We start from the raw sequence: 20865 nt of genomic DNA on the forward strand, positions 1-20865 counted from the left end.
ACCTTGTCGTATGAACAGGCCTTAACCCTGGTTTTCTTACCCTAATCATGTAGAAGCCCTAACTCATTCGATTTTCAAAAAAAATTGCAGGATTCATGAAATCACGATAATTTTTTTTTAAATGACCTTAAAGTCAACATTATACCATTTTACTTAATTAAAGGCAACTAAGAACAAAACTGTAAAGAGAAGTCACAAAAAAAAATTTAAAACACGTAACTGGTAGATTCAGCCTTTAAACCTATACAACTTAAAAACTATCAATACTTTCAGATTGGCATAAAAATTAAGTTTTATGGTGGTTAAATGGTTTACAATTAAACATTTCTTAAAACATTTCTTACACAAGCAATAAATACACCGCTATTATTTATAATCCCTTTCTAGATATATATATTTTGTACAGGTTTATCAGCAAGTAACCTTTTAATGGCAACTGCAAAAACCATATTTTAAAATGCTAAAATTGATGTAAACCAAATTTGGTTTTCGTATTTTAACTTTGGTTTACAGAATATTGATCTTTTTAAAAATAATTCAAAATATACTCATTTCCGCGAGATGGAGATAGAGGTTATTTCAAATATTTGTATTAACTATTATTCATTGTTTAAAATACTTATGACATTTTTAAAAATGCTTACCATTAAGCAAAATTAAAATTTTAATAACAAAATAATAATTTAATTAACAAAAACAAACAAAAATTCAATCCAAACAGTTTTAGTTACTTTTTTTTAAATAATAAAGCAAAGTTAATTTAACATGTTGAAAAGATGACTATAAATCATAAGAAATAAAATTAATATCAAAAAAATTTCAATAAAACGATTATGTTTTAAAAAAAACGACGTTAGGTATTGTTTAAAAAAAAACAAATTCAAACACGTTTTAATGAAACGTTATGAAAAATTCAAAAAAGAGACAACGTTATTAAACAATAAAATAAATTAATATTGTATTATTTAGCTTCAACCATACTTCAATAATAAATTAAACAAAAAAAAAACTTTTTTTTTAAGGATTTTAAAAAGAATTAAAAGTTTTTCATGTTTTTGTCAGTAACATGTTATATTAGCATTATAACGTAACAATAAAACAAATAGTTTTATAAAACTTGTATATTTTTGCGTAGTAATTTTAGCGATTTTATCGATAACAGGTCCAAAGGTTGCAAAGCATATTTAAAAGTGTAATTCTTTAAATATTTTATTTGATTAGATATTTTTTTTAATTTACTTGTTTTAAGGACTATTTTGTGTTATATTTAATATTTTAAATATGTTAAACTAATTCTAAAAATATTTAAAACAACATATTATATACTAAAGTATAGAGTGAAGTGCTTAAAAATCGCAAGCAAAATAATTAAATATACTACTTGTAGTTTCTGTTATTACAACAAAAACTCGAAACTATGGATGCCATAGGCTATCCCATTATTAAAAAATTGTTTAAAATTTTTATTATAAAAAATATCCACTCTTAAGGGTGCTTCTATCTAAATATAATGGTAGTAAGTTAAAGTATAGGTCTCCAATGTATAAAATGGGGTTTAAATTTTCTCCACAATTTTTCACTTTTATTTCAATAATAATATAGGGAGAACATAAATTAATGTATATTTTACTATAAAAGTCCCGGTATTGAAATTTTTTTACAAAATCGTTTTTTAATTTTAGTTTTGTTTAACCATTACTAAGAATAATTAAAAATGATCCTATTTTTTTACAATTTGTACTATTGGGAAAACACTAAACATGCTATATTTATGTAATTTTTTTTCGTTGTACAAATTAAAAAAGTTTTAGTTTGTCAATTTAAAAACGAATTAAAATTGCACTAATTTTTTTTTTACAATTTAAATTCGTTTATTTAATTTATTTGTAGTTTTTAAAATTGTTTACCATAAAAATATAATAAACTATAAAAATTGATTTACAATTAAAAACCTTTAGCATTTGGAAGATATTTGTGAAGTTAAAAAATACACAAAAGTTAAACTACCGGCTAAAATCAGAGGCAACTCGTAGGTAAAATAAATGAAGAGGCTAATTTTGGAAGATCACAACACCGCTAGGGGGGATCATTTTTTAAATAAATATTAAGTTCGCAACATTTTTATTTTAGTTTTTCAACTAAATTTTTATTTATTTATTATTGTCTATTTTCTTTATAATATAAAACGTATTTCGTATATTTTTAAATTCTCATTCTAAAAGACCGTGAATTGACACAATAAAAAGCAAAGTTTCATATCAGATTTCCTTTATTGTAGGTGTCTACTAAGTTTAAAACTAAAAACGTGGGGAAAATAATGGTGCAAATTATGTAACAACTGACAATATATTTAAAAGAAAAAATAAAAAAAATAAAATTTATTAATCTTCCTTGTTCATTTTGTCAGCTCTTCTATTAAATAACATGAAATGAAATATTAATAAGTATTGTAATAAAGACACAACAGATTATAAAGTTTTTGTTAATAATCTATTTAACTTTTTTTTTTTTTTTTGAATAAATATATTTTAAAAGTATATCAAACTTAACTATATGCTAAATAACTACCTAGAGAGTAAGTCTTATAGCTAAAATTTGAAAATTAAAAACTATTCAAAGATTTTTCAAATTGTTTTAATAAAAACACGAATAATATCATATATCAAAAAATTCACCCACCTTCTTGACATATGAAAAATTAATCGATTTATCTGGTTGAGCTGCAGCAAAAAAAAACAAAGGCCGCGGAGGTTGCCGCAATCCAAGCAAGTGGAAGCTGACAAGCTTGGAAAAAAATGCTAGAAGATGGAATAATTTCTACGTTTTTTAGTCCTTGGTGCTCGCCAGTGGTGTTGGTGAAAAAAAGGATGGCACAACTCGGTTCTGTGTGAATTACCGCCAATTGAAAAATATATTTAAAAAGGGTTCATATCCCTTGCCAAGAATAAATTTTATCTTAGATGCAGTCAGCGAGTCAAAATAGTTTGCCACGTTTGACTTGAAGTGCGGTTATTGGCAGGTGCTGGTTGACCCAGTTGATAAAAAAGAAAAAGGTTGATAAAAAAAAACGCCTTCTTAAGTGGAAATGGATGATATCATTTTTACGTAATGCCATTTGAACTCTGTGGTAGTACAAGTAGGTTTGAGAGATTGATGGAACAAGTGTTGCAAGGTATACCATCGTCTGTTTGTCTCGTATACTTGGATGATATATTAATCTACGCTAAAACGTTTAACCAACTTTATGAAAACCTGGAAATGGTTTTTAAACGTCTAGTAAACGAAAACCTCATGCTAAATTCAGTAAAGTGTAACTTATTTTGCAATAAAGTATAATACTTGGGACACGTCATTTGGCCAATGGAATATCAACATCACCAGAAAAAGTAAGAGCTGTTAAGGAATGGCCACAACCAACCAACCTTAAGCAATTGCAGAGCTTTCTGGGATTAGAATCTTACTATAACAGTTTATACAAAATTTTGCGGATTCAGCTCAACCGTTGTATGGTCTTTTGGAAAAAAATTTGAACGCAGGATTGCACATTTATTTGAACGCAGGATTGCACAAATTTTTTTAAAAACTTAAAGCTTGGTATTTACAGCACCAGTTTTTAGCTTTGCGACCCCTAACGGTCAGTATATTATTGACGCTGACGCCAGTGATAGCGCCATAGAAGCTGTGTTGAGCCAACGCAACGAAACCGGAAGCGAATGTGTTATTGAATGCCTTTTCAAGACAAGAAAGAAACTATTCCACAACCCGAAAAAAAGCTTTTGGCAATTGTTAGATCCGTAGAACATTTTCATTTTTATATTTACGTCGAACAGTGCATATAAGCAGTGACTATGGCTCCCTAAAATGGCTTTTGAATTTTAAAAATCCAAACGGTCAAATGGTTCGCTGGCTTGAAAGGCTGGAGCAATACAACATTAAAATCTTTCATCGTTCTGGTGTACAACATAATATTGCAGATGCATTGTTGCTCAGACCGTGCATAGCTGATAACTGCTACTACTGTAGTCGAGCAGAAAGTTCATTTTTACCAATTGATACTTGTGTTTATTCGTGTATCTCATCTGCGTAAGGCTCACCTAGGCAACATCGACGTAAAATGTATTTTGCTGTGGAAGGATGCCAGCGATTTTCGACCCGACTGATGCGGTATATTGTGTCGGGCATGGGAAAACTCCAATGATACGTACAGAAACAACAATGCAACTAATTGTGCCCAAGTGCCACCAACAATTAATTTTGGATTTAATGCACGGAAATGCAAGTTCCGGACATTTTAGTATAAAAAAACAAAAGAACGATTGCGGAAAGGACCTTTATATTGCTTTTTATGTTAAGTTTGTTTTCTGCAAAAAAAATTTAAAAAAAAGTACAACAAACGGATCAGAGCGGACAAAATAAGGTCATTTTCCTATGTCTGCCAGCATATGATCTTACGACGATGACGTCATGCGTCACGTGACCCGCGAGCGTTAGGACTTATTCTATTTACTTTTAAATCCAGATATCTCAAAACTACTTGACCAAAATTTATTTTTTGCGTGCCCTAAAAAATCGTCGCTATTTGTTATGTAGAGCCAGCTTGAACTGTGTTTAACTTCCTATTCAGTTGGACTGTATTATTTTATAAATTCAAAGAATATCGGTTAATAGTGTAACCCCTTGGATATACAAAATGTAAATTTATAGTTTTTTTTGTGTGTTTTCCCGCGCGATTTAATTCTGACAGTTAGTATATTTTTTGGTTCCCTAAAACACACGCCTATTTTTACTTTGCCAAGGTTTTTATTTAGAATTAGTTACAGTTAAATACCATTATAAAGAATGTAGTCGATATACGAAAGACGTTTTTTTGTATGTAATGAACTCGTAATTATGTTATTCGTTATGTATGTAACCTAGAAACCAGTTTTTGTTGTGTGTACGTGAATAACCGTTTTTGTATATGTGTAATGTAACTTTCGGGATAACTATGTGATGAACGTGATTGATTAATAAATAGATGTTGTCTGTAGATTCGGTTTGCTATTTTTGACTATTTCTGACGGGTCTTAATCAACTTGGCAAGATGAAAAGGCTTTGAATAAAAGTAAATTAAGTATAAATAATTTAGATAAAGAGGATAAAAAAACGGGTTTCAAAAAATTAGGTTTTAATAAAAATGTATGGAGTTCAGTAAAAGGATATTTATATAAAAGGGTTTAAGATGTAGAGAACTCAGTAAACAGTGTCTCAAATAAAAAAATTAGATGTAGTGAGTTTAGTAAAATAGTGTTAAATAAAAAGTTTTAGATGTACCGAGTACTGTATAAAGAGGTTTAATCAAAGGGGTTTAAATAAAGGAAGTTCTGATATAAAAAGTTTAGACAAGGGAAAATAAAGATAGAGTTTAAATGTATGTGATTCAGTAAAAGAGAGTTCAAAAAAAGACGTTTAAATAAAATAAGTTCAAATATAAAATGTTCATATAAAGCGGGTTAAGGAAAGGGGTGTAAGGGGTGCATTTTTTTTCATATGTAAGGGGTGCATTTAAAAGGAGTTCAGATAAAAACCTATAAATAAAAGAAAGACAAGTATAAATTGTTCAGAAAAAAAGTTTAAAGAAAGGAATCAGATGTAAGGGGTTTAGATAAGAGGTTTAATACAAAAGGTTAAAATAAATGAGTTTAAATAAAAGAATTCAAATGTTGGTGTTTTAGTGAAAAATGTGTTTAAATGAAAAGATTCAAATGTAAGGGGTTTAATTAAAAAATTGCGTCAGATGTAAGGGCTTTAAATAAAGGGTATCAACAAAATGAGTTCAAATGCGAGGGGTTTACCTAAAGGAATTTAAACGTTGGTGTTCAAATAAAAAGGTTTTAAATAAAAGAAATTCAAGTGTAGTGATTTTAAATAAAAAAAAATTATTGTAGGAGTTTTTTTTATAAAAGGGGTTTATGTGTAAAAAGTTTTAATGTAATGGGTTTAGATTGGGGTGTTTAAATAAAAGAGTTCAAATAAAAAAGGTTTAAATAAAAAAAATAAAAGGGTTCAGATGTAAAGGGTTTAGTTAAAGGGTTTAATAGAAAAAAAGTTCAAACAAAAAGGGTTAAAATAAAGTTGAAGTACAATAGGTTTAGATGCAGGAGTTTAAAAAAGATTTAGATGTCAGGGATTCAGATAAAATAAAATGGTTTAGATGTGGGGATTTTAATAAAAAAAGATTTAAATGAAAGGATTCAGATGTAGGAAGTGGATTAAAAATAGGTTTAAAAAAATAATTTAAATAGAAAGACTTTCAGTATAAAGGAGTTCAGATATAAGAAGTCAAAAAGAGATTCAGATGGTTCTGTTAAAAGAATTTCAGTTAAAGGGCTTTGGATAAAAATTATTCAAGTGTAAAGAGTTTAGATAAAGGGGGTAAAAAAAGGTTCATACGTTAGGGGTTTATTTAAAAAATGTTTGAATAAGGAGATTTTTAATAAAAGAGGGCCTGATCTTCAAATAAAGTATAAAATGTTTAGATGAAGGAGATAAAAGAAAGAGGTTTAGATATAGGGGTTAACCAGGGTTAGCGATTCCAACAAAATTAAATCAAGTTCACGAAATTTTAAACACTATTTAAAATTACTTTTTAACATAATAACTAAATTTTAAAAAGTAACTGGTTCTTTGAATATAGACAGTGCTAGAAAAACTAAACATTGTTTGAGTTAATTTAAAGAAACAAATTTTTGTGTGAAGGATATTTGTCAGTCAATTAGTATCAGAATAAGTTTGTATAAATTTAAATGCACAAGAGATTTTAAAACTTAGAAACAAATATTTTAGTTACAGATGTAGCGTACTTTAAATCTTGTTTATAATATTAATAAAGTTTAGTATTAAGATGGCTTACCTAATACATCTCTATTTTAAACACAAAAATCTAAAGAGTTTAAATGTTACACAAGAATACTAAAAAGTCTCATATATTAAAATGATAAATACTAAAGTGTCTCATATATTTTAAAAAAATGATTTATAGTTTTTCTTGTAATAATATTTTTTTGATTAATTTGTAAAGTATTACCTCTGACATAATATTTCCGGAGGTTTTTATAGTGCAACCAATATAAAAATATGGTGAAATTACTGTGGAAAAATTTTATAAAGATAATAAAATGGGTTTAATTTCTTAGTATCTTTACAAATGGGTGTAATTTCAAATATTTTGTATTTGAATTAAACTTTTTATGTATTTTTAACATTTTTATTAATTAGTTTTTTTTTGCACCAATAAAAGTAATATTTATTTATAGAGTAGGCTAACTTAAGTTGCCACAAACCTTAGGTTTAAGTTAACTTCAACAGCTTAATATCAAGGGTGTTACAGCAAAAAAGCATTATAGATTGAAACCAAAATCTTATATAGAAAGGCCAAATGTTTTATCATTACATTGGTTTATATGAATTCAAACATTTTTACAGTAGGTTATATTATTCCTTATTAAATGGTGTGTATTTGACTCAATATCATTGGGAGAAACAACACAGTTTTTTTTAGATTTGTAGAAGTAACAGGTAATTATATTTATCATATCACTGATGTTAATAAAGATGGACACAACAACCTATTATTTTAAAATCCATAAGCTGGGTAAAAAATGAATTTGTTTTATTTTTTTTATTAAACAATCCTGTATTAAATTGCTTGTTGTTACCTTAACTTATTAATTAACATTTATAAATATGCACTGCCTTTTTAGTCAGTGACGTTTAGAACTCAACGTGAGGTCATTGTTTGATTCTTAATGCTTTTATTCCTTAGTACTGTCACGAGGATGAGACAATTTTTTTCCTAATCCATAACGAATTAGCAGATTAATTAATAGTTAATAAAAACCGACGATATCTTTAATTTGCTAAAACCATTATAACATTACTCGGGGTAACAACTTTTATTCTCTGTTTAGAAAGATTGTTTTTTTTACAATAGTAATAAACTGATCAAAATAAAAAGATTGTTTTTTTTAAAAGGTCGAAATGTTTATTAATTTATTGGAAAATAAGTATTTTATAGTTTTTTTTTATTTAGGCAAATTGAAATAGGCCTATGTAGACACAGAATATTTTAAAAGAAATAAGATAAGAGAAAATGTAGAGACTTTTGTAACAAGATGATTGTACACTTGTACATAACATAAATGGAAATAAAAAAGCTGATATTATTTTGTAAACTTTAATTTTAGAGTTAGTTTTTTATTGGTAAATCCAGGGGGAGAAAAATAATAAAATTAAAAACAGTAAACTTGTCTTCTTTAAGGTGTTTTGTGTTTCTAATATATTAAAATATATTTTTAAAGTGTAAACAAACCACCTTTTGATGGTTTCTTCACAAGTTGCTAAGCAGTAAAACTAGTTTTCCTATTGAGTCCAAACATCTTCCACTGGTTCACTTGTAATAGGTATTGATACTAATGTAGTTGCAAATGCTGTAAAAATAGTTTTGGACAAAAACAAACAATAAATCGATTAAAGTAGTTTAATTTTGTGCAATTGTAATTGTGCAAGTGTTATAACACCACTAAAAACAAACAAATTTAAACTGAGTTTGAGTGAATTTAAAAAAAAATACTTTTGTCTAACATTTGAACATCTTACATTTAAACTCCTTTATCTTAACCTTTTACATCTGTACTAAAAGTAAAGAGTTCAGGTGAATAGGGGTGAAAAAAAAAATTTTATTAAAATAGTTCAGAATGAAGAGGCTTAAAAAATTAGTTTAAGTTATAAACAAAACCCTAGAAATAATGCAATAACTTTAATAAAAATCCTCTAAAACTTATAGCTATAGCCTACAGACTTTAATTATGTTATGTTAAAATGTTAAGGCAAATTCAACTAAGATACCCCGCAGCAGTTTCAATATGTTAAGATTAAAAAAAACTTAGTTAACAAATTGGGAAAGAGTAAATAAAGCATTTTTGAGTCAACTCTTAATTTGTCCAGAGTTTTTTTGATAACCGAGCAAGTCCAAATTTTAAAAATGTTAGATTGTTTTACGAAATAATGCAACTGCTATTTGTACTGTCTTTAGAAATTTAAAATAGTTCAGCTGAACGAGTTTAAATAAAAAGGTTTGATGTAGGTGGTTTAGTAAAAATTGGTTAAAATATAAATATTCGAGCTGTTTAGCTGTAAGCGTATCAGTAAAAAAATGTTTAAAAAAAGGGGTTTAAATAAAAGTAACTGAAGTATAAAAGGTTGAAATACAGGTGGTTAAAGAAAAGGGTTAAAATGTAAGTAATTTAGTTAAAAAAATGTGGATAAAAAGATTTAAATAAAAGGGGGTCAAGTGTTAGTGCTTCAAATAGGGGGTATAAACAAAAAAAATTAAAAAAAGGGTTCAAATATAAAGAATTTAAATAAAAAAATTTAGATAATGGTGTTTAAATAAAAAAGTTTCAAAAAAGGGGTTTAAGTGTAAAAATTTCAAGGGGTTTAGATTAAATAGTTTAGATAATAAAGTTCATTTTAAAGAGTTTAAACAAGAGGGATCAGATCTTGGGGTTTTAGTAAAAAGGGTTTAACTGAAAGTGTTCTGATGTAAGGAGGTTAGTTAAAATTGTTGTAAATAAAAGAATTTAGTTGGATTTAAACAAAAGAAGTTTAAATAAAAGGAGTTTATGTATAAAGAGTTTAGATAAAGGGGGTTAAATGGAAAAAGGTCACGTATAAAAGGTTCAGATAAAGAAGTTAAAAAAATAAATTTAGATAAAAAGAGTTCAGTTTTAAAAATTTCAAGTGTAAGGGGTTTGGATAAAAGGTTTTAGATAAAGATTTAAGATAAATTGGTTAAAATAAATGAGTTTATATTTAGAGGTTTTAGTTAAAAGTGTCTCAAATGAAAGATTTAAGATTTAGGGTGTTAAACAAAACTAAACATTTAAACTTTTTGATCTTACCTCTTACATATGATCTTTTTTTATTTAAACTCTTTTTGTTTAAACCACTTTATTTGCACCCCATACATTTAAACTCGTTTTATTTGAATCTCTTTCTAATAAACCGTCTACATCTTAACCCTTACATTTAAATCCATTTTACTAAACCCTGTGAATATCAACATTTAAATTTATTTATTCGAACCCCTTACATTTAAATTCCTTTTATTCGAACCAATTTGTTTAAATCCCTTATTATAACCCGTTACACTTGACCCCTTTTTATTTAAAGATCTTTATCTTAACTCCTTTCAACTAAACTTTTTAAAACTGAACCCCTTTATTTAACTTTCTTTATCTGAATCCTTTATAATTGAAGTGTTTAGGTGAAAGGGTTCAGATAAATGGGTTTAAATAAAGGGTTTTTTATAGGAGTTTTAGTAAAAAGGTTCAAGATTAAATTGTTTGGATAAAAAAGGTTAAAAAAAGAGTTCTTATGTTAAGGGTTTAATTAAAATGAGTTCAGATAAAAAGATAAAAAGGTTTAAATAAAACCGGGTAAAGTTCAATGGGTTCAGGTTTATGGAGTTAAAAGAAAATGGTTCAGATATTAAGAGTTCAGTCAAAAGCGGTTTTAGTGTTAGAGGTTTCCCACAACTAAGCCGTATTTAAATCTTTTTTTACTAAACCCCCTACATCTGAACTTTTATATTTGATCTTTTTTTAATATACCCTATACATTTAATTTTTTTATTTAAACCCATTTATTTGGACCCCGTTATCTGAACATCTTCATAAAAATTCCTTAAACTTGTACTACTTTTATTTGAAACCTATTCAACTGAAGCCTCTACATCTGACCTTTTTTTAACTCCTTCATCACAACACTTTATAATTGACCCTCTTTTGATTAAACCTTTTGTCTGAACTCCTTTCAACTAAATCACTTACATTTAATCTCCCTTTTTTAACCTCCTTTATCTAAACTCTTTATACTTGAATACTTTATATTTAAACCTTATTTGTATAAACTCTTTTAAACCGAACTGTCGACATCTGAACCCTTTTATTTTAACCTCCTTTTACTGAACCTTATAAATTGGTTGTGCTTTTAGTGCTGACGCAAAAAACTAAACTTGGCAAAAGTTAAAAATTGCCGACGTTTTGGTATGCTCAACCACTACTATGGTTTCAACAGGTCAATAGACATGACAAAATATTGCCACGTTATCTTTGCTCTGAATCAAACCACTGCACAACGGTTCCTTGACTTTATGAATAATCCACCGGCAGAAGGAAAAAACATCGCTCTTTTAAGAACGTTTGATTTCGACCTTAGGACTTTCTTCACAAGAACGCGTAGCGATGATTCTAAATATGCCAGATTTGGGTGACCGTAAACCGGCATGTTTAATGGATTATATGTTGGCTTTAATGAGTGGCCACAAACCCTGATTTTTATTCAAACATATATTTCTTTAGCACATGCCGGAAGATATTCGAGTTGCTCTCAGCAATGTAGAGTTTATGGACATGAAGCAGATGACAATACGAGCAGACATTCTTTGGTTAGCAAAAGAACATGGGCCTTCATATTCAACCATATCTAAATTACAGTCAACAAAAAGCTGTTATTAAAAGCAAGATTCTAGACATAAAGAATGTTTTTACAATACGCGTTTTGGTAAAAATGCACACAAATGCGTACCACCCTGCATACACTTTCAGGGAAACGATCCAGCCAGCCAGCATTTTTTTCGGATCCCTGGTCTTACCGCCAGCAATGACATCTTTCTTACTTTACAGAATTCACAACCGATGTTCAACACATTTCAGGAAAGATAATTTTGTCGCCGACACCTTGTCTCAAACATCTATCGGCAATAAAAACATTATGAACCGGAATTGACTACGCTTCTACGGTAAAGGCACAACTTATCGGCCCTTAAATTTCTACGTACAAAACAGCCGTTTAATTTAAATCTGGAAGATGTTTCATGCGGCCCAAATGGTACAACCATGCTTTGTGATATTTCAACAGGTGTACCTCGGCTCATATTGTTCCATTACCGTGGCGGCGTAAATTATTTACCATTATACATCTCATCCTTCTATTAAAAAGGGTTATCTCATCCTTCTATTAAAACAATGCGAAAAATCCTATCTAGCAAGTTTGTTTGGCATGGTATTAAAAAGGAAGTTGAATTGTGGGCCAAGCAATGTGTGGCATGCCAAAAAGCTAAAATACACACTAAGCCCTTCGTAAAATTTAGCTTGCCAGATCGACTAAGACCCTCGTAAAATTTAGCTTGCCAGATCGACGTTTTTCGCATGTTAACATCGATCTTTTCGGAACATTACCAATGTCGCACGAAAAATGTTACATTCTCACTATCGTGGACAGATTTATTAGATGGCCAGAAGCCATTCCTATTGAACCCATTTCAACTGTAACGGCGGCTGGGCTTTTATTTTACAATGGGTTGATCGTTTTGGTATTCCAGAAGAGATAACTTCAGATCGTGGTTTACAGTTTACCCTCAATTATTTATATCTCAATTATTAGGAATGTATCTTTACCACACCACAGCTTTTCAACCACAATCCAAAAGGCTAGTTGAACGTTTTTATCGTTATTTGAAATCAGCTTTTATGGCACGACTTCTGGATAATAACTGGGTAGACGAAATACCCTGGGTTTTATTGGGAATTGGAACAGCCCAAAAAGAGGACTTTAAACATTCTTCCACAGAAATGGTTTATGGAAAAACAATTGCTGTTCCTGGAATTTTGGTTGGTGAGCCAAGCAAAAATTTTAAAAACCAAGATATGTCCACATTTTTATCTAAGTAAAAAACATTAAATCAGCATGCCCCAATGACAACTTCTTGGCACTCAATACCGAAGACATTTTTGCCATCTTCACTATTTAAAGAAGGTTACGTTTTTGTGCGAAAAGACGGTATACGGCCTGCACTGCATCCTCCTTACATTGGGCCATACAAAAAGATATCATGTGGTGCTAAGACGTTTAAAATAAAAATTGGCCAACGCAATTAGAAACCATTTTAGTCGTTTGGCTTAAACAAGCTTTTGTTTACATTACAAAAACAATTCCACCAAAGGTTACCTTTCCAACAACAAAAGGATCAACACCGACCAATTTCAAAAAGCACGATTCTATCCTGCCAACCAGACGATCAACAAGACGAGTTGTACCACCTGAACGATTTGCACCGTAGCAGCGACATTTAATAGTTTTGGGGGGAAGCTGTGTAGCGGTGATTACTATGAACCCAAACGATTATAATGCCGCTTGCTTAAAGGCCCTAACAACGTACTTCTCGATGACTAAGATAGACATAAGAGAGTGACTTTAGTTCTTTTATTGCATCCAAATTTCTATTACGCGTCTCCTTCTGTGCTTGTTTAATGAACATTCCAACTTCCCTTTCTTCTTCGGTAATGTAGGAGAGAATGTACATAACACAAATAAAAAATTAAAATAAAAATTAATAATAGATTGTTAAGATCAAATTAAACTTTATAAAAATAAAACTAGATTTTTTTTAACACAAATAAAACTAAATATATTATTATACCTGTATAGATCTAAAACATATTGGATGTCAATATTTGCATTCCATGCCCGAATGAAAATTGGGTTGTAGGGATTTATCCACATCTCTTCCTAATTGCGTTTTAAAACAACCTGGTTTCGTGTACCTAAAATATTAACAGAGTTTTTAATATTCTTTAAAGATAAATAGATATACATAAACATTAATTAAGAATATTACATAAATTCATGAATTAGACATAAATTGTGAATTGTTAGACTAAACTGGGGGTTTTTGCCTCCCCTCTAACAAAAATAGTTAAAATTTTAACATTTTTACTTATTGGCATTTCTTTCACATTGAACCAAATTTTTAAATGATTCAAGTTGATTTTTGTTTTTAACAAACAAACAAGCTTTTAAATATAGTAACAAACAAAAATTAGTTTTTAATTAAAATTTTAGATTACTTATACTGTAGAGTTTATTGTTATTTAATTTTAATTGTGTTGGTTTACGAAAAGGTTATTGACTCCTTATTAACTAAACTAGATGGCTAGCTAATTTATTGACACTTGGTTGTATAATAACAGTTTACACTTTTTTGTTAGTGAAACGGCGTAAACTTGGCGATACATGATTACAAATGCGAATAATCGCAACGATAACTATAGTTTTAACACATAATTTTTATCCAATTCAAAATTAAGCAAAATAAACCCAACTATATATAGACGACACATCACCCATTGCCAGAAAAAGAGCCACTGTTTAAAAAATAAAATTACACTATTTAAAGTATCAAATCTAAACAAATACCTTATAATTATTAAAAAGTAATGTAAAAAATAACAAAAGAAATATTATGAGTAAACGAAGAAAAAAACACAACAATATTTAATTTTTAAGAATAAAAAAAACAGCTTCATTATTAATGACATCTGTTTTATAATTTGTGTTATAATAGATGTAATATGTGCATATTTTTTTTTATATTTAATTTTTTTAGTTTTTGCTTATTTTTTTGTAATTAATTTTTTTAAATATATTTTTTGGTTTGTTTATAGTATGTTGATTTGTTTTGTACGTAATAAGGCATATTGTAAGTTAATGATTAGATTTATGTTTTTATTGAGTTATTTGATAAATGGCAAAAAATCATTGTTATTTGTTTGATATCGGTAAGACTTGTTTATTATCTTGTGATTAAAAATGTGTAAGTTTTTGTTGTCTAAGCTTTATTTTTTAAATTTTAGTATTTTTTTTTCTGTATTATATAAATATATCGGTAATACTTATTTAATAAGCATGAAAATGAAAGATTTGTTCTTTTTTGGTACTAAGTAAAGAGGGCTGGAGTAGTCGCATGTTGCCAAGCGGATTATTCCTTGGTTAAGCATGTAGTTAGGCTTTGCTTTAACGAATTTGTAGTTCTCCGGTGAAAGATGCCTTGTTTTGCAATTCACAGAGAGTGATGTCCCGGTATCTATTTGGTGGGTAACGCCATGAATAACGTAGCCTTTGCAAAACGTTTTTTTGCAAAAGTCCGGGAAATTCATAAACAATATCGCGTAGATATTGCGGCAGATTATAAATGGTTAAGTGTGATTCTATTGGCTCACACAGATCAAAACCCTTGTGATTGGACATAGACTGTGAACAATTCTGCAAATTCACAAATGATGGACCATATCGAGCAGCGACGGGGTTGAGGAGAATGAGGGGTTTAACAAAGTTAATATTGTGTCGGCCTGTAATTTAGAAGTTTGCTTCCCCATGGGAGCAGAAGGGATTGCCTCTGTAATACAATTCCTATGGGTTCTAGTTGCAGGATTGATTTGTTGGCTAGTTGCCGTATTTATATGTGTTTCTTGTGCTAGTTGTACAGTTCTAGGCGGTTGCCTTTGATATATAGGTGAGTATAAGAAATATATATTTTGTGCTTGTTGCACATATCTGGGCGGTTGCCACATATACATAGACGAGTATATATGAAAAAAAGAAAAAGAAACATTAGTTTCTGAACATGATGGTTCGGTTAAAGGATGGGTCTCGCGAGTTACCGGATCCTCTAACGTAGTCGACGTTGCAGAAAACACCCTACAAGGTTGAGAAGCAGGATCAAGTTTGGAATTAATTAAATCAAGTGTGTAAGAATTTGAACTGGACAATTGACACACCTGTTGCGTGGGTGTGTGAATTAATTGTTTTGTAGAAAAGTTTAAAGCTAGAGAATGTGTTGTAAGAAAACTACTTCCTATAATAAAATGTGGTGTGTCAGTATCTAAAAAGGTATCAGTAAATGTAAGGTTTATACCAAAATCTAAAGTTAAATTTGATTCTTTATAGACATTAATCAAAGTGCCATTTGCTGCAGACAAATGTCTTATTATAACCCTACGTTGTTGTGTTTGTGTAGAACAAGATTATAAAGTGATCCTGAATCAACAACAAAATGTTGTTGGAGAGAGATATCAAATACATATAAAAGGCAAATACATATTATCCCATGATTTACTTGCGAATCATAGGATTTCGATCGTTTTTTGGATACAAACAAGGTTGTATGCATTTAAAAGCTTTGGGGCCAAAACGGTCGTGATAGTAGCAATAACTAAGGTTTCGATTATAGGTGTTTGAAAATGGCGACATATTACTTTGTGTTTGTTTGGGTTGATAAAACTGTCTGTTATTGGTTTGACGTTCATAGTTAGAGTAAAATTGAGGTCTTTGGGTAAAGTCACGTTTCGAAGTGCTAGGTATGTTTGAGTTATATTGAAAGTGTTTAGGTTGCGCTTCGACATTAGTTAAAGTTTTTTTGTTAAATCGCCAATTCGTTCGCCAAGAAAGTCATTAATTAAATCTTGATTAACGGTTTTAGCGGTATTATCAGGTTGCGCTATTGGTTTTTTATTGATGACATCATACTATCGGCAATGTTAGCTAACTCCTCTAATGATTTATTTTCTTGGCACTTTAAGATTAATGGGATTTGCGTAGGTAGTTTTTGCATAAACAGCATTTTATCGAGATTTTTTGATGTTTCGTCTTGTTTAAAGTCAATGCATTTTAACATTTGATAAAGAAGGGATGAGGGTTTTTTATCACCTTATTTTATATCGTAGAATAGTGTGTTAAGTAACAATTCATTGCTTTTTGAAAAAAAATGGATCATTTTTACTTTTAATTGATCGTATGGAAAGCTAGTGTCTTTATGAAGAAGAAAAAAAACGATTTTTTTCAAAAATATTTTTATCAAGATTTTGGAGAACTAAACTATATTTAGATTTTTGTCCAGAAATGCCCGCTTCATAAAAAATTTCGTCAATTAATTTAAACCATAGTCGTACATCACTTTGAATAAATTGCGGTAAAGTTATAGAACTACGGCGAAGCGTTTCCGTAAATTCTTGAAATTCCGGATAATAAGCATTATTTTGATTCGGTGCCATTATATTATAATTACGCGTTTGTTTATCGACTAAATGCGTTTCTATTGGGTGAGATGTTTGAAAGTTTATGTCAATATCAGTAAGAGGTTTATCTATTTTTCGATTAGAGGGCGGTGGGGTTAACTGACCGTGATATACTTGCAAAGGGTTTATTGAGGGCAAAAGCGATGAACTAGTTTGTATATTACGATTTAGTGCGGGTGGTTGTAAATTAATGTAATCATTTGTCAGGTGGTTGCGTAATTACGCTGTCTTGTGATTCGTGCGATTTATTAGAATATTCACTGTCCGTTTCGTTATTGTTATTATTATGGGATAAGAGGTCTGATGACTTATTTTTGTGAACGCTATTAAATTATTCAAGCGTTAAACTCACACTGATTCGTTATTTTATAAAAAAAACTTAAAATAATGATTAAACGATATTTAGCTAGAGTTAAATCTTTATTTTAAATAGCAACATACAAAATAATAATAACAACAACATATTAAAATTTCAGAAAATTTAATCTTTAAATTTTAATAATAAAATATATTAATTAGTAATTAGTGACATTTAAATGCCGTAAATAGGAGGTTTGCGATTCGTTGGGATAATAACAAACATACTAAAAATTTAGAACTTTTACTTTTAAAAAACAAAAGTTATCGTCTTTCAAAATTCTGACTAGAAAGAATAAAAACAACTAGATTTATTTGTTAAATAAAATATGGTTCGAAATTATTTGATTATTTTTAACATAAATTTCTATAAATAAAAAAAGATATGCATAAACATTAACTAAGAATATTACATATCTTTGAATAAACAAACAAGCATTTATATATACTATACACACAAAACTAATATTTAACGCAGTTTTAAGTTGTTTATATCAGGATATAGATTATACCAAATTTTAAATTCCTAAAATTGATTTTTGATTTAAATTAAATAAACAAGCATTTAAATATGATAAACAATTGAAACTTATTTTTCAAATATGTTTTTCAACTACTTATATTTTAAAATACATTATACCAAATGTTTAATGCTTAATATCGGACTTTAACTTTTAATCAACAAACAAGCATTTAAATATAATAAACAAAAAGAATTAATTTTTATTTCATTTTCAAGTTATAAATAATATAACATATAACTGACCAAAATTTAAAAATCTAATAACAATCATTAAATTTAAATAAACAAACACCTATTTATTAGTAATTAGTGTCAAAAATTAAAATTTTAATTTATTTTTGAGTTACTAATATCATAATATACAATTGACAAAAATTTGAAAAATTAACAACAACCTTTAAATTTAAATAAACAAACACTTATTAATTAGTATTTAGTGATTAAAAATTAAAATTTTAATTCAGTTTTGAGTTACTAATATCATGATATACAATTGACCAAGATTTGAAAAATTAATAACAACCTTTAAATTTTAATAAAGAAACACCTTTTAATTAGTAATTAGTGATAAAAATTAAAATTTTAATTCATTTTTGAGTTACTGATATCATGATATACAATTGACCAAGATTTAAAAAATAAATAACAAACTTTAAATTTTAATAAATAAACACCTATTATTAACCAATTAGTGATAAAAATTAAAATTTTAATTTATTTTTGAGTTAGTAATATCATAATATACAATTGACCAAGATTTAAAAAATTAATAACAACCTTTAAATTTTAATAAACAAACACCTATTAATTAGTAATTAGTGATAATTAAATGTCGTAAATAGGAGGTTTGCGATTCGTTGGGATAATAACAAACATACTAAAAATTTAGAACTTTTAGTTTTAAAGAACAAAAGTTATTGTCTTTCAAAATTCTGACTAGAAAGAATAAAAACAATAATAACTAGATTTATTTGATAAATAAAATATGGTTCGAAATCGTTTGATTCTTTTTTATAAATATAATTTATTTATTAGGTTTATTAATTAAATTATAAATTTAAATATGAACTTTTTTATATTTAAACCTAATTTTAACAAACGAACACGCATTCATTGATATTGTAATAGAAAAGTAAACTAAATTTAAAAGCAAAATACCGATCTTAATTTTTTAGTAATCAAACAAGTATTAAAATATAATAATAACAAAACAATTAAAAAAAAATTTTTTACACATTTTTGACATATATATTTTAAAATTTTACTTAAATTTTCAACCAATATTTTTTACTTTAATAGACAGCGAAAAGGACGATTTTTGACGGCGACCAGAACGCTATTAAATTATTCAAGCGTTAAACCCACACTGATTCGTTATTTTATAAAAAAAACTAAAATAATGATTAAACGATATTTAGCTGGAGTTAAATCTTCATTTTAAATAGCAACATACAATAATACCAACAACATATTAAAATTTCAGAAAATTTAATCTTTAAATTTTAAAATTAAAATATATTAATTAGTAATTAGTGACATTTAAATGTCGTTAATAGGAGGTTTGCGATTCGTTAGGATAATAACAAACATACTAAAAATTTAGAACTTTTACTTTTAAAGAACAAAAGTTATCGTCTTTCAAAATTCGTCAAATAAGAATAAAAACAATAATAACTAGATTTATTTGATAAATAAAATATGGTTCGAAATCGTTTGATTCTTTTTTATAAATATAATTTATTTAGTAGGTTTATTAAATAAATTATAAATTTAAATATTAACTTTTTTAAATTTAAACCTAATTTTAACAAACGAACACGCATTCATTGATATTGTAATATAAAAGTAAACTAAATTTAAAAGCAAAATACCGTTCTTAATTTTTGGTAATCAAACGAGTATTAAAATATAATAATAACAAAACAATTAAAAAAAAAATTTTACACATTTTCTACTTATACTTTAACATTTTACTTAAATTTTCAACCAATATTTTTTACTTTAATGGACAGCGAAATGGACGATTTTTGACGGCGACCAGAACGCTATTAAATTATTCAAGCGTTAAACTCACACTGATTCGTTATTTTATAAAAAACTAAAATAATGATTAAATGATATTTAGCTAGAGTTAAATCTTCATTTTAAATAGCAACATACAAAATAATAATACCAACAACATATTAAAATTTCAGAAAATTTAATCTTTAAATTTTAATAATAAAATATATTAATTAGTAATTAGTGACATTTAAATGTCGTAAATAGGAGGTTTGCGATTCGTTGGGATAATAACAAACATACTAAAAATTTAGAACTTTTACTTTTAAAGAACAAAAGTTATCGTCTTTCAAAATTTGTCAAATAAGAATAAAAACAACTAGATTTATTTGATAAATAAAATATGGTTCGAAATTGTTTGATTTTTTTTATAAATATAATTTATTTAGTAGGTTTATTAATTAAATTATAAATTTAAATATGAACTTTTTTATATTTAAACCTAATTTTAACAAGCGAACACGCACTCATTGATATTGTAATATAAAAGTAAACTAAATTTAAAAGCAAAATACCGATCTTAATTTTTTAGTAATCAAACAAGTATTAAAATATAATAATAACAAAACAATTAAAACAAAAATTTTACACATTTTTTACTTATATTTTAACATTTTACTTAAATTTTCAACTAATATTTTTTACTTTAATGGACAGCGAAAAGGACGATTTTTGACGGCGACCAGAACGCTATTAAATTATTCAAGCGTTAAACTCACACTGATTCGTTATTTTATATAAAAAAAAAAAAATAATGATTAAATGATATTTAGCTAGAGTTAAACCTTCATTTTAAATAGCAACATACAAAATAATAATACCAGCAACATATTAAAATTTCAGAAAATTTAATCTTTTAATTTTAATAATAAAATATATTAATTAGTAATTAGTGATAATTAAAAGTTGTAAATAGGAGGTTTGCGATTCGTTGGGATAATAACAAACATACTAAAAATTTAGAACTTT

This window comes from Corella eumyota, chromosome 2 (assembly GCF_963082875.1).
Source record: "Corella eumyota chromosome 2, kaCorEumy4.1, whole genome shotgun sequence".
Classification (NCBI taxonomy): Eukaryota; Metazoa; Chordata; class Ascidiacea; order Phlebobranchia; family Corellidae; genus Corella; species Corella eumyota.